The sequence below is a fragment of the Pseudophryne corroboree genome, unplaced genomic scaffold (genome assembly GCF_028390025.1).
Source record: "Pseudophryne corroboree isolate aPseCor3 unplaced genomic scaffold, aPseCor3.hap2 scaffold_2068, whole genome shotgun sequence".
Taxonomy (NCBI): Eukaryota; Metazoa; Chordata; class Amphibia; order Anura; family Myobatrachidae; genus Pseudophryne; species Pseudophryne corroboree.
Window position 1 is genome coordinate 12,881 of NW_026968709.1, and position 12,880 is coordinate 25,760.

Here is a 12,880-nt window from a genome sequence, read left to right on the forward strand (position 1 = left end):
AAACACACAGTCTATAGGTTGTGAAATACAAGTATAAGATTGAAGAGAACAAGCATTAGTAATATGACTTGTTACATTTGGAAGGCGCCTTAGTGGAGAATATTATATCCTAGAACTGTGAAAATGTTTTGCAGTAGGTGAAACTTCTTTATATCTTTGCTGGGCTGACTTCTGGATCTTGTTGCGCACTCTGTAAACCACTTATTTTCCTTGAGTTGGTGGGGTGTGGTCTGGACAACGGAGGCGTGTCCGGACCATTTGGGGGGGCGGGCCATGGTGGCTGCGTGATGTCACACGCAGCTGCTGTGACCCAAAGCGTGGTGGGTAGCTCCCTGCCGCTGCACAGGAGCTATGCTGGCAGGGAGCTACTAGTCAGGTACATAAGCATCACCGCTGTGCCATGCTTTTATACCTGTGTGGGGTGGGTTGACCCTGACATGCACGGCAGACTTGCCCTGTGTGGGCATCCCCCCGCATGTCAGAGGAAATGATCGTAGAAGTTCTAAATTTACTACATCTACGATCAACTTTGAATTCCCCCCTTAGTGTCTATGTTTCATTTAAATCAGGAACTTATCCTGCTGGCTTCTCAGCATTCCAGTTCTTCTAGTTCTGCGAGCCCATTTCATCTCCTGCATGTGATACACCCCTTAGCAATCTATATTGATCAGACTGCTTAGCAAGGCAGCGAGCTGGTCTTCCCTGCACACGTTTATGACATTTTACACATTCTCAAAACCTTTTGTGTCTTGGGATGCCCGTTTTGGGTGTTGAGTGTTGCTCACGGTAATTCCAAAAGCATTCACACCCTTTATGGGCTCGCTGTGGGAAATCCTAGCGTATGCAGTTGCCCCCTGAATGGAGGTAGAGAAATCAGGATATTTGTGTAAGCAGTTGCCCCTCTGATTGGATGTAGGGCTTTTGTGTAATGACTGTTACAACTGTTTCTCTATCGTCCTAGTGGATGCTGGGGTTCCTGAAAGGACCATGGGGAATAGCGGCTCCGCAGGAGACAGGGCACAAAAGTTAAGCTTTAGGATCAGGTGGTGTGCACTGGCTCCTCCCCCTATGACCCTCCTCCAAGCCTCAGTTAGGTTTTTGTGCCCGGCCGAGAAGGGTGCAATCTAGGTGGCTCTCCTAAAGAGCTGCTTAGAAAAGTTTACTTTAGGTTTTTTTATTTTACAGCGAGTCCTGCTGGCAACAGGCTCACTGCATCGAGGGACTTAGGGGAGAAGAAGTGAACTCACCTGCGTGCAGGATGGATTGGCTTCTTAGGCTACTGGACATTAGCTCCAGAGGGACGATCACAGGTACAGCCTGGATGGGTCACCGGAGCCGCGCCGCCGGCCCCCTTGCAGATGCCGAAAAGAGAAGAGGTCCAGAAAGCGGCGGCAGAAGACTCTTCAGTCTTCTTAAGGTAGCGCACAGCACTGCAGCTGTGCGCCATTGCTCTCAGCACACTTCACACGGCAGTCACTGAGGGTGCAGGGCGCTGGGGGGGGGGCGCCCTGGGCAGCAATGGAAACCTGTTATTTGGCAAAAAATACCTCACATATAGCCTCCGGGGGCTATATGGAGATATTTAACCCCTGCCAGAATCCGTTGAAGAGCGGGAGACGAGCCCGCCGAAAAAGGGGCGGGGCCTATCTCCTCAGCACACAGCGCCATTTTCCCTCACAGAAAGGCTGGAGGAAAGGCTCCCAGGCTCTCCCCTGCACTGCACTACAGAAACAGGGTTAAAACAGAGAGGGGGGGCACTAATTTGGCGTTAGAAATATATATAAAGATGCTATAAGGGAAAACACTTATATAAGGTTGTCCCTATATAATTATAGCGTTTTTGGTGTGTGCTGGCAAACTCTCCCTCTGTCTCTCCAAAGGGCTAGTGGGTCCTGTCCTCTATCAGAGCATTCCCTGTGTGTGTGCTGTGTGTCGGTACGTGTGTGTCGACATGTATGAGGACGATGTTGGTGAGGAGGCGGAGCAATTGCCTGTAATGGTGATGTCACTCTCTAGGGAGTCGACACCGGAATGGATGGCTTATTTAGGGAATTACGTGATAATGTCAACACGCTGCAAGGTCGGTTGACGACATGAGACGGCCGACAAACAATTAGTACCGGTCCAGACGTCTCAAAAACACCGTCAGGGGTTTAAAACGCCCGTTTACAGTAGTCGGTCGACACAGACACTGAATCCAGTGTCGACGGTGAATAAACAAACGTATTCCTCATTAGGGCCACACGTTAAGGGCAATGAAGGAGGAGTTACATATTTCTGATACTACAAGTACCACAAAGATGGGTATTATGTGGGAGTGAAAAAACTACCGTAGTTTTTCCTGAATCAGATAAAATAAAATGAAGTGTGTGATGAGGCGTAAGTTTACCCCGATAGCACATATTGGCGTTATACCTTTTCCCGCCAGAAGTTAGGGCGCGTTGGGAAACACCCCTTAGGGTGGATAAGGCGCTCACACGCTTATCATGTGGCGTTACCGTCTCCAGATACGGCCGCCCTCAAGGAGCCAGCTGATATGAAGCTGGAGTAATATCCTAAAAAGTATATACACACATACGGTGGTTATACTGCGACCAGCGATCGCCTCAGCCTGGAAATGCAGTGCTGGGTTGGCTTGGTCGGATTCCCTGACTGAAAATATTTTAGTGATATAGAGCATTTAATAGGATGCAGTCTATATATGTATATATATGCGAGATGCACAGAGGGATATTTGCACTCTGGCATCAAGATAAGTGCGTTGTCCATATCTGCCAGAAGATGTTATGGACACGACAGTGGTCAGGTGATGCAGATCCCATACGGCACATGAAAGTATGGTCGTATAAAGGAGAGGAGGTACTTGGGGTCGGTCCATCGGACCTGGGGGCCACGGCAACAGCTGGGAAATCCAACCTTTTTACCCCAAGTCACATCTCAGCAGAAAAAGACACTGTCTTTTCAGCCTCAATCCTTCCGTTCCCATAAGGGCATGCGGGCAAAAGGCCAGTCATATCTGCCCAGACATAGAGGAAAGGGAAGTAGACTGCAGAAGGCAGCCCCTTTCCAGGAACAGAAGCCCTCCACCGAGTCTGCCAAGTCCTCAGCAGGACGCTGGGGCCGTGCAAGCTGACTCAGGTGAGGTGGGGGGGTCGTATCAAGATTCTCAGCGTGCAGTGGGATCACTCGCAAGTTGACCCCTAGATCGTACAAAGTATTATCCCAGGGGTACAGTTTGGAGATTCGAGACATCTTTTCCTCGCAGGTTCCTGAAGTCTGCTTTACCAAAGGCTCCCTCCGACAGGGAGGCAGTATTGGAAAAAATTCACAAGCTGTATTTCCAGCAGGTGATAATCAAAGTACCCCTCCTACAATCAAGGAAAAGGGTATTAGTCTTCCACACTATATTGTGGTACTGAAGCCAGACGGCTTGGTGAGACATATTCTAAATCTGAAATCTTTGAACACTTACATACAAAGGTTCAAATCAAGATGGAGTCACTCAGAACAGTGATAGCGAACCGGAAAAAAGGGGACTATATGGTGTCCCTGGACATCAAGGATTACCTCCATGTCCAAATTTGCCCTTCTCAACAAGGGTACCTATGGTTCGTGGTACAGAACTGTCAATATCCGTTTCTGACGTTGCCGTTGAATTATCCACGGCACCCCGGGCCTTTACCAAGGTAATGGCCGAAAAGATGATTCTCTTCAAAGAAAAGGGCATCTTAATTATCCCTTACTTGGACGATATCCTGAAAAGGGAAAGGTCCAGAGAACAGTTGGAGGTCGGAATAGCACTATCTAAAGTAGTTCTACGACAGCACGAGTGGATTCTAAATATTCCAAAAATCGCAGCGTTTTTCCGACGATACGTCTGCTGTTCCTAGGAATGATTCTGGGCATAGTCCAGAAAAAGGTGTTTCTCCTGGAGGAGAAAGCCAGGGAGCTATCCGAACTAGTCAGAAACCTCCTAAATCCAGGCCAAGTATCAGTGCATCAATGCACAGGAGTCCTGGGAAAAATGGTGGCTTCTTACGAAGCAATTCCATTCGGCAGATCTCACGCAAAAAAAAAAAAAATTCAGGGGGATTTGCTGGACGAATGGTCCGGATCGCATCTTCAGATGCATCAGCAGATAATCCTGTCTCCGAGGACAAGGGTGTCTCTTCTGTGGGGGCTGCAGAGTGCTCATCTTCTAGAGGACAGCACATTCAGCATTCAGGACTGTGTTCTGGTGACCACGGATGCCAGCCTGAGAGGCTGGGAAGCAGTCACACAGGGAAGAAGTTTCCAAGGAGTGTGGTCAAGTCTGGAGACTTTTCTCCACATGAATATACTGGAGCTAAGAGCAATTTACAATGCTCTGAGCCTAGGAAGACCTCTGCTTCAAAGTCAGCCGGTGCTGATCTGGTCGGACATCATCATGGCAGTCGCCCACGTAAACAGACGGGGCGGCACAAGAAGCAGGAGGGCAATGACAGCAAGAACTTTTCGCTGAGCGAAAAATCATGTGATAACACTGTCAGCAGTGTTCATTCCGGGAGTGGAAAACTGAATTTCCTCAGCAGGAATGAATTCCACTCGGAAAAGTGGGAACTTCATCTGGAAGTTTCCACATGATTGTAAACCGTTGGGAAAGACCAAAGGTGGTCATAAGATGGCGTCCCACCTGAAGCGCCAGGTCAAGAGACCCTCAGGCAATAGCTGGGTCGCTCTGGTAACACCGTGGGTGTACCAGTCGGGTATGTGTTCTCTCCTCTGCCTCTCATACCCAGGGTATTGAGAATTATAGGAAGGAGAGGAGTAAGAATTATACTCGTGGCTCCGGTTTGGCCAAGAAGGACTTGGTAACCGGAACTTCAAGAGATAAGAAGGGTCTTGATTCAGCAAGAATCATGTCTGTTCCAAGACTTAACGCAGCTGCGTTGACGCAGGGGCGGGTGAACGCCGGTTCCTAAGGGAAAAAGGCATTCCGGAAGAGGTCATCCCTACCCTGGTCAGAGCCAGGAAGGAGGTGACCGCACAACATTATCACAGTTTAGGTGAAAATATGTTCCATGGTGTGAGGCCAGGAAGGCTCCACGGAAGAATTTCAACTAGGTGTCTATGGGCCTCAAATTGGGGTCCATTAAGGTTCAAATTTCGGCCTGTCGATTTTCTTCCAGAAAGAATTGGCTTCAGTTCCTGAAGTCCAGAAGTTTGTCAAGGGAGTACTGCATATACAACCCCTTTTGATGTCTCCAGTGGCACTGGGGGATCTCAACGTAGTTTTGGGGTTTCCAAAAATCACACTGGTTTAAACCACTCAAATCTGTGGATTTGATATATCTCACATGGAAAGTGAACATGCGGTTGGTCCTGGCCTCGGCCAGGCGAGTGTCAAAATTGGCGGCTTTGTCTCACAAAGCCATATCTGATTGTCCATTCGGACAGAGCAAAGCTGCGGACTCGTCCCCAGTTTATCCCTAAGGTGGTGTCAGCGTTTCACCTGAACCAGCTTATTGTGGTACCTGCGGCTACTAGGGACATGGAGGACTCCAAGTTGATGGATGTTGTCAGGGCCCTGAAAATATAGTTTTCCAGGTCGGCTGGAGTCAGGAAATCTGACTTGCTGTTTTATCCTGTATGCACCCAACAAGCTGGGTGCCCCTGCTTCTAAGCAGACTATTGCTCGTTGGATTTGTAGTACAATTCAGCTTGCACATTCTGTGGCAGGCTTGCCACAGCCAAAAATATGTAAATGCCCATTCCACAAGGAAGGTGGGCTCATCTTGGGCGGCTGCCCGAGGGGTCTCGGTTTTACAACTTTGCCGAGCGGCTACGTGGTCGGGGGAGAACACGTTTGTAAAATCCTACAAATTTGATACCCTGGCTAAGGAGGACCTGGAGTTCTCTCATTCGGTGCTGCAGAGTCATCCGCACTCTCCCGCCCGTTTGGGAGCTTTGGTATAATCCCCATGGTCCTTTCAGGAACCCCAGCATCCACTAGGACGATAGAGAAAATAAGAATTTACTTACCGATAATTCTATTTCTCGGAGTCCGTAGTGGATGCTGGGCGCCCATCCCAAGTGCGGATTATCTGCAATACTTGTACATAGTTATTGTTAACTAAATCGGGTTATTGTTGTAGTGAGCCATCTTTCAGAGGCTCCTCTGTTCTCATACTGTTAACTGGGTTCAGATCACAGGTTGTACAGTGTGATTGGTGTGGCTGGTATGAGTCTTACCCGGGATTCAAAATCCTTCCTTATTATGTACGCTCGTCCGGGCACAGTATCCTAACTGAGGCTTGGAGGAGGGTCATAGGGGGAGGAGCCAGTGCACACCACCTGATCCTAAAGCTTAACTTTTGTGCCCTGTCTCCTGCGGAGCCGCTATTCCCCATGGTCCTTTCAGGAACCCCAGCATCCACTACGGACTCCGAGAAATAGAATTATCGGTAAGTAAATTCTTATTTTCTCATAGTCCATCTGGGTAATCTGCCTTCCCTCCCTTATAATATATGTTGATGTCTTGTTTCTGGTTTCTGTTATTTTAGTTTGAATGTGATGTCTCCATTAGGGCTTTGTTAGTGAAACAACTGGTGTCCTACTTGATGTAGATGGGGTATACAGGGGAGAGGGCATCAATTAGGTTTAAGTAATTGCTTTCTCCAAGTGCCCAACTCTATGCCCAGTGTAAGCCATGTCCCCCAGTTTGACAATGAGAAACAGATTTTCTGGAAAGTACATAAGAAAATTTGGATTTTCTTTGTCGTGAACACAAGCACCAAACCTACCCGTGTCTCTTACATAGACATCTATGTGCTCTTATATATACTGGTTGCTCAGGTTACAGATCCTGGAATGCTGCTGTTTCCTCTACACACGCTGCTCAGAATGATTGTAGTGTGTCACATTATCCCCATTTCCATGACTTGTGCAGAGAAAGTGGCAGCATCCTGGTGCATCAGCTGACGGGAGGTATGGCCAGATTTGTAGCATATATCACCTATCTATGCTTTTTACAGAAGGTCAGAATATCATTATTTAGATTTTTTTATGAAACCCTTTCTCCACACCTCTCCTCCCTTCCCCACTGTCCGCTCACTCCTGTGCATCTCTGACACTGGGGGGAGGGATCAGAGTTCTTACCAAGGGGGGTATCCAATTAGCCTTGATAACACGATTTGAGATCGCAGCTAATGTTATCACACCTATGTCCCAATAAAATCAGGTTATCGCAGCCTGCGCGCTCCTATTTATCACACCTATACTATTCCAAAATGGCAATAACAGGAAACGCGTGATAATTCTAGCTGGCATTGGAGAAAGTGAGGAATTCTGCCTGTACCCCAAAAAATCAAACTAACTTAGGAAAACATTGTAGACGTCTATTAGTGGCCATAATGAAATTATTTACTGTCATTAAATTAGGTCAAATTTCTGTTATATGCATTTTTTTTTAAAAATGCAGAAAATTATATAAAGCAATTTTTTCAGCAAAATAAGTGCTCTCATTAAATTTGGGGTACATAAAAATGGGTATAAGTATATATTTGGGTGATTTTAGGGAACTTTAAAAAAAGAGGAAACCTAATAAAAATAATTAAAAACTTCTAAGTGCCTCATTAGTCATTCAGAGGGATGTACCAGGGATTCAGAACCAAATGGCAACATTTTTAATAGGGATTTTTCATTACTTACTACCAGCTCAAAGATGGTGAAGAGAAATGCACGATAAACCCTATGGAGACTTATCAATAATAACTTATCGCCACTAGCACGATACCAAATGATTGTATTTGTTATAAGTTATCAATATACTGCAGCTAATTGGATACTGCCTAACTGTCATTTCATTCCAATTTGATAACACCATTTTATTATAATTTTATTTGATTTACTATATATATATATAGTATCTGTGGCAGGAGGAAAGGGGTCTCTGTACTGCACATCTGACTGGATATGGGAGTCCAGCAATTAGGCAACATACATAAAGATACCTCATGTTCCTTATACAATATAACACTACAGCTGATTACAATGGTGATCTTCAGGCTATTAAAAAAGTTTTTATTTTTCTATTTTTTTACAGGTAACTTAAGGAGCTGGAGTCCCACTAAGAATAGAAGACAGGACTGCAGAAAGAGACGGGAAAGGCTCCTTGTTCCCTAATCTAGCCAACTAAAGATATAATTTCTTCTTAAGCTTCTGAATGGTTCAAAGAAACGATTTTCATTTTATGGATAGAAGTTTTTATCCATTACATGATGAGTCTTACAAGAGAGAAACCACATCTGTGCTCTGAGTGTGATAGAAGCTTTACACATAAATCAAAACTTATCATACATCAGAGGAGTCACACAGGAGAGAAACCTTTTAAATGTTCTGAATGTAGCAAGTGTTTTTCCAGAAGTCATATCTTCTCATACATCAGAGGAGTCACACAGGAGAGAGACCACATCTGTGTTCTGAGTGTGACAGAAGCTTTACATATAAATCAAAACTTATCATACATCAGAGGAGTCACACAGGAGAGAAACCATTTATATGTTCTGAATGCAGCAAGTGTTTCTTCTGGAAGTCACTTCTTCTTATACATCAGAGGAGTCACACAGAAGAGAAACCATTTATTTGTTCTGAATGCAGCAAGTGTTTCTGCCGGAAGTCACTTCTTGTTATACATCAGAGGAGTCACACAGGAGAGAAACCATATCTGTGCTCTGAGTGTGACAGAAGCTTTACATGTAAATCATATCTTATCAGACATCAGAGGAGTCACACAGGAGAGAAACCACATATGTGCTCTGAGTGTGACAGAAGCTTTACATGTAAATCACATCTTATCAGACATCAGAGGAGTCACACAGGAGAGAAACCATTTGAATGTTCTGAATGCAGCAAGTGTTTTTCCCTGAAGGCAGCGCTTGTTATACATCAGAGAGTTCACACAGGAGAGAAACCATTTGAATGTTCTGAATGCAGCAAGTGTTTTTCCCAGAAGTCAGAGCTTGTTATACATCAGAGGACTCACACAGGAGAAAACCCAATTACATGTTCTGAATGCAGCAAATGTTTTACCAGGAAGTCATATCTTGTTATACATCAGATGATTCACACAGGAGAGAAACCATTTACATGTTCTGAATGTAAGAAGTGTTTTCCCCAGAAGTCGGATCTTGTTAATCATCAGAGGAGTCACACAGGAGAGAAACCATTTGAATGTTCTGAATGTAGGAAGTGTTTTTCCCAGAAGTCACATCTTGTTATACATCAGAGGAGTCACACAGGAGAGAAACCATTTATATGTTCTGAGTGCAGCAAATGTTTTTCCCATAAGTCACATCTTGTTATACATCAGAGGAGTCACACAGGAGAGAAACCATTTACATGTTCTGAATGTAGCAAGTGTTTTACTAGAAAGAAAACACTCAGTAATCACATGCGGAGTCACTCTGAGGGCCTGAATGCAGCTTGTGTATCATAAGTAATGTAACTTATCACAACTATATGAATTCAATGGAGACCATATTTATTTTCTGAATGTAGCAAGTGTTTTACTAGAAAGAAAACACTCAGTAATCACATGCGGAGTCACTCTGAGGGCCTGAATGCAGCTTGTGTATCATAAGTAATGTAACTTATCACAACTGTATGAATTCAATGGAACCAATATTTATTTTCTGAATGTGTTTTATATAAATGACTCTTGATAAAGACAGCAGAGGTCAGACAAGTGGATCTGGAGGTACTTTTCCCCTTGGGAAGGTCTCTGTGTTAGGAACTAGAGCTGCAGTATAACAATAGCCAATGACCGTGGGACTGCCATTACTGAGCTCTGTAATATACAGCTGTTCTGCTCATGCAGGTGCTGGGACTAGTAGAGAGTTCCAGCAGCTCCTTTCAGTACTGGGATTCCTTCTCTGACCAGCAGGGCTATGAGTGCTGGGTATTTCTACAGGAAAAATGTATGCTGTTCTGTTTCACCGTATGGGTTATTGTATGGGGTGTTATTTTTAACCACTTTTTAGATGCCATTTTGTCCATGTTTAACTACATTTTGTATATGTATGACCTCCTTGCTTTAAATACTGTACATACTTTTTATTAGGATTAGTGCTTTGCAGACATATAGGCAGCAGTTAGAAATATAGTCTCACATTAAGTTACAAGTTTTCTTTCACCTTTGACATAGTGTGAAAGACATGGCTGATTATAATAAATATATGTTCCTGTTATCAGTATCTCAGATGGAAACTGTCTAGTAAGATGTTTGGGGTATTGTGTACATAAGTAGGGGAAAGGGTACAGTTGTCTAGAATAACATATATTATGTTATCCTGAATGACTACTGCACCCAGCGTCACAGACCCTGAATGTAATATCTGGTAAGACAATGTTAGCGTATCCTTGCAGGGTTATAAAGCCTAGAGACTTACACATAGCAAGTAGTTCTGATGGAAGCTAGGTCTGGCTGCAGCGGACCTAGACTTCTACAAACCCCCTCCAGCTTTTAACTTGCGACAAAGTTATTAGGCGGGACCCTAGAGAATGACTGAACTACATTATTTAAACTACTTAATCGATGACCATCATCTGGGACAGATCTTATAACATCTGGGATAAGAGCTGAGTGTTCTAATTTGTTCTTGTTATTATTGTAACTGACTAGAACTTGTTACTTGCATGTTTTCATTATTGTAACTTTGACTAATGATTATCCTTTTTACTTTGTCCTGTGAGAGTCTCCATATTTAACACATTGTATTCCAGAACCTGGTCGCTTGAGATTTTCAACAGACAACAGTTATATTAACTTAGTATCAGTTTTTCAAAGCCACTGATTCTCACGGGTGTAGTACGGGTGACCGGCGGTCTCCTGACCGCCGGTCACCTTACCGATGCCGGGATCCCGGCGGGGAGGGGCGAGTGCAGCAAGCCCCTTGCGGGCTCGGTGGCGACCTGCGGTAGCCACGGGTTCTATTCCCACTGGAACACCCACGAGTGGAAATAGTCCCTGTTGGTCGGCATGCCGACCATCGGGATAGTGAGCCATCGGGCTCACGGGGGAGGTCATGTGACGGTCGGCTGACCGACCGTCGGTCACATGACTACCACTCTTCTCACTGTCTATGATCGCTGGATGATAAAGGTCAGTAATAATACATGTAAATTCAGGCTTGTTTTGCTTGTATTTCTATTGCCCTTTAAATCCAGCACACAAATGGAGTGAAAATCTCTGGCTTTCAAAATAACTGTGTAGTAACTACAGTATACCCGCTACAGGTCTTTCCTCTGGTCTCTTATACCTCTGTATTCTTTCTCTAATACATTTTATATTACTATTTACTAAAATGGTGCAAGTAAAACACTGGTCATCTGTATCCCATTGCAACCAAATTAGAACACTTGTTTGCTGGCACTAGACAGCTAATAGCTGATATCTGGTTGCTATGGGTTACAGCGCATGCTTGTTTTTCACATCATGTAATTAAACAAGTCCCAAGTTGTGCACATTGTGTACCAGGCTAATAGTAAAGTTCCTTCACAATAAATGAAACTAGTATGACAGTAATAATATACACGATACCTTGACATAAGGGGTCATACAGACCTGAACACAGCCGTGCATCTGTACGCAGCGGCTGCATTTGGGTGGTCTGCGCACATGCACTGGCCGCAGTGCACATGTGTGACCTTTCTCGTGGCTGCATCCAGGAAGGATGTGGCCGCAAGATGATTGACAGCAGCGACTACTGTGGGGTGGCGACGCAGCATTGGGGGGCGGATGCATGATGTCACATGCAGCTGCTCCAATTTAAAAAATGGTGGGCGACTGCCTGACAGCACAGACAGGCTGCGCTGCTGGGGGTCAATCTTAGTTTCATGCGTTTGCAGTCTAATTGGAGACGCGTCAGGAGGCAGACCGTCACACATACCGGGCAGCCTTGTCCTGTGCTGGGCGGCCTCCAGCATGTGAAGAGATGGGCGCAGATCTGGCTGCATATATCTCTGAATCAGGTCCATAGTACTCAGTGATGTAACTCAGACAGATCTGTCCTATATGTAGACTGAAGGACCATGTACAAATAATGGGCCGGATGTAATGGGCTGCGAGACGGACGGAGCTCCGACTGGTTTTGCCTTGTAAACATTTGCTGCTGTGAAATAACGTATGAGTGGGGCCGGAGTCTCGGAGCTCTGGCCGTCTCCAAACCATTACATGCGGCCCCATATCTGTAATACCCATACATGTTACTAGCAGTTGTCCCCATAATGGGTGTACTACGATATACCGGCGCTTGGGATACCGGCTCCCAGCATATCTGCGCCAAGATCCCGACCACCGGTATGCAGAGCGCCAGGATCCCGACAGCTGGGATATCGAGAGCCTCCCCCCATAACACTCATTGTATAAAACGATTTCATAAATAATAATACTTTTGTACATTCCTCTTCTACATTTTAGAAGTCAGACCCAGGAGAGATACTTAGGTGATCATGTAATGATAACTATCTCGCAAACAATATTAAATCCTCAAAGAATCATTTATCATTATTGCTACTCGGCAAATAGATTATTTATGTCATTTTACAGCTGTGGATGAAATATAAACACAGGGTCTTCCTGCCAATCAGGGATTGCTCTGTAGAAGGAACGATACTTAGTATTCCCTGCTTTGCTGCTGTCTTTCCTTGTCTCCTGTCCTCATGAGGAATAACTTGGAGTAAAACAATCCCCCTGCCGCACAGCTTAGCCAGTGTAGGTGGTTATTCAGTAAGGAGTGTAATCACGATCCTCTGTGCAGTTTCCTGATGGGGAACCGGCCCATGTGTAATACCTATTATGTGCATGTGCAGTACAGGTCCTGCAATAGCATTGCATTAAGTG